The sequence below is a fragment of the Sinocyclocheilus anshuiensis genome, unplaced genomic scaffold (genome assembly GCF_001515605.1).
Source record: "Sinocyclocheilus anshuiensis isolate Anshui unplaced genomic scaffold, SAMN03320099.WGS_v1.1 scaffold179, whole genome shotgun sequence".
Taxonomy (NCBI): Eukaryota; Metazoa; Chordata; class Actinopteri; order Cypriniformes; family Cyprinidae; genus Sinocyclocheilus; species Sinocyclocheilus anshuiensis.
The window spans coordinates 1,294,348-1,297,880 of NW_015549577.1; positions in this window are offsets into that span (position 1 = coordinate 1,294,348).

The window sequence follows — 3,533 nt, forward strand, 5'->3', positions numbered from 1 at the left end:
TGACCCTGAGAGGTCAGCTAAATATCTACAGCGGATCTAAATATTTATAATTAATTATAACTAGTTATGATTAATTATTCATATTTCCCTTATGAGCTGATTCGCTACAACCAATTAGTTTACAGTGAAGTTTGCAGTATAATCAGTAACATTGTGAAAATCAAATTTATTCTTATGATAGCAAAACTGAATTTTTAGCATCATTACACCAGTCTTCAGTGTCACATTCAGAAATAATTCTCATAAGCTGATTTTGTGCTCAGAAAAAAAGCTTTTGAATGGTACTTTTTACTGAGGTTCTTATGAAATTAACAGTTCTCTACTAATATCAATAATAATATAATAAAATAAATTCTGATTACAAAGTCTATACACATTTTCTGCTAATTTCCTCTGTGTTTTCTATACAGCTAATCATGTAAAAACAAAACTGTGATTGGCCACTTTTCATGTCAGTCACACTGTACAGGCCTTTCTTGTCTAAGTAAGTGTTTCTTGCCTACACTACACTCTTAGAAAAAAAAGTTTCACTGGGGTTCTATATAGAATCCTAGGGTTCTTTACTCAACTCCAAAGAACCTTGTATGCCAAAAAGGTTCTAAATAAGGAGAAAGAACAGTTTTTGGCACAAAATATCCTTATCCTATACGTTTATTTCAAGAAGCAAAAAGAAGAAAGTGGTTTATCGCGTTGTCCAGTCCTGCGCTTTGTGCGCTATTCAAACATGAATTCAAGAAAAGCCAAGAAGAACAAAGAGAAAAGCTGATGGAGATATTTTCTGTGGATAACGGAGTATTTGATGTTTGCAGTTATAGTATATTAAAATATACTTATCTGTTTTACTGAATTAATTGTATATTATGCTAAACACACTGTATTTGGTCATTGAAGATGCATTATGAAATGAAGATGAGTTTTGGAAAAGACCTTCACCTATCTCAGAGAGCACTTTTTGAGCTGGCATCAAAATGGACGTGTCACTGACTGACAACAGAGATGTCAAAAGTATGTTTGCTGTCTCCTTTTTGTTCAATATGGAACATCCAAAAGTCTCAGTTTCTTTAATTCAGCACTATTTAGCCCTTCTCCGTGCTGAAATGGTCATGCGTCCTTTGTTTTTATTGTTTAAAAGCTTATGAATGTTAAATTATTTAATGCTTATGAATTCAAAAACAATACTGATACATGCCAGAAACGTGGACTTACCAGTTTTGCCATCTTTCATGGGTTACAGAAAAAAAAAAGTAATATAGACTGCATGGTTTATAGAAGAAAGTTGGGTAAATACTTGACATTTATTGAAGGTGAAGGATAATAACCTGGTGATGAGATGCAAAATAAGAGTGTCATTAATATACTATTTGGTGACATTCTAATTTTATTAATTTTTTTTCAAGTTAACTTTCAATTTATTTATTTGTGCAAGTTAACGTTCAGTTGTTTTTTGTGGATTCTAGCATGACACATGTTGGATGGGTGAGTAAGGGGAATTTTAATTTTTCTAAAACTGAATGTTTTGTTAATGTAAGATAAAAAAATAAAAAATAAGAATAAAAAAAGAAACATGAATTTATGTTCATTCTTCTAACTGTTGCATTGTGAATTGCTGTGTTATATATTGCTTGTGTCATTGTCAAATGCTAATAAAAGTGGCTTAAATGATTACATAATACTTTGATGTGTTATCCTTATGGTAATTTCAGTTTCAAAAATACAGTTTTTCTAGTGATAAAGTATCTATATGAGCTGTTTAAAATGTAATTAAAATAAAACAAAAATGAAATCTATAAAATGATCGGAACCCCTAAAAGGTTCTACATAGATGGCTACAAAGAACCCTAAAGGGATCTTTTGATTGAACCCTTAAAAAGGGTTCTATAGAATCTTTTAGGGGTTCCCAATATGTGGTGCCTGATAGAACCCTTTAAGGTTCTATATAGAGCCTTTTCTTTTAAGAGTGTAGAATAAGTTAGAAAGTGGAGCAGACTATTCAGACAATCAATAGCCATCTGACTAACAGGAATTATACAATAGAATTTGACATTTTTAATTATATAAGGAAAGTCCATGGCAGCAGAGGGTCAGTCAAGCGTCAGAAGTCTATCTTCGGAAAATCATTTTCACCAAAGTGAGCGAAGACCTCTGACTCCACACTGAAGCCATGGGAAAGTTTGCTGGGAAAGCTTGGACAGACACAGCCAGACAGTTCCAAGTCCCTATCTTTGGATGCCAGATACCCCCCACCCACACCAAAACACACCCAAGCGCTAGAAATCAGCCCACGCTCATGCACACATGCTCTCGCAGACACATTCACACACAAAAACACAGATGTGCGCAACTCACCCTCCCACACGCACTCCCAAACACTCAAACACACTAACGCATAAATACCTGCCCACACTCACACACGTTTGCGAAGATACACGAAGAATACGCCAATGAATTTCCACATTCAGCTACTTCCCTGCATGCATGCGTCTAATCCTCGCTTTGCCCTCTCACACATGCATGCACAAATTCACACACTCTCTGCCTTCCTCACACACACACTTCAAAAAAATTGTGAATTCTGGTTGTCTTTGTTTGTGTCCACCTCTGTGGACATTCTCTCTCCCTCTCGCTCTTCCTCTTCTCAAATGCACCCTAACGAGTGCAGAATTCAGTGTTTATATGTGTGTGTGTGTGTGTGTGTGTGTGTGAGCATGGGCGTCGTGGTGTGCTGAATAACAGTAGTGTGTTTCTGGCAGCTGTGTGTGAGTGCGACCGAGTACAGAGCTGTGTGGGCGTCCTTAGTGCGGCGGCCATGCACAGACTGTCGGGCTCAGACCGGGCCTTGAATTGTAGCCACCACACTAATTGGGTAGAGTTGAAATATATGCTCTCCACAGCCTGAAATACACCGGCAGTAAAAGTCTGAAGTACCCACAATGCTCGGTTCACACAGAGTCTCATGTTACAGGGGATCTGAAGTTTTATCCAGTTTATTTTGAAATGTGGAAGTAAGCCATTTTCAATGACTTCTGATTCATTAGCAGCTATACATGTCGGTAAACAATTAGAAGAAATGAAGTGAATGGTAAAACTATTTACACTTGAAACCAGTGTGTTTATGATATTAAATTAAAACCATTTGATAACAAATACCCAGCTAACAGGGAACGTTCTTAAAACTTTCTCTAACATTCTGGCAAAGGTTCTCTCAAAGTTATGAATAAACATTCTTCCAGTAACATTAATAGAACGTTCATTCAAAGTTGTCTGGTCTTTACTAACACTTTATTTACATTGTTCCTGGAACGATGTTTCTGAAACGTTTTAGTTGAACATTTGTCTAACATTTTTACTTGTTTCAGAAGGTTAAGAGAACATTCAAAAGTAACTCTCCCATAATGTTTGCAGAATGATAAAATGGAATGTTATACTTTGTTTCAAAAGTCCACTTCAGACATTCAACTAATTATAAGTAATTTTGCAACTACATGTCAACTAACTCATTAGAGTATTAGTAAACTGTGAGTAGGCTAGTTTAC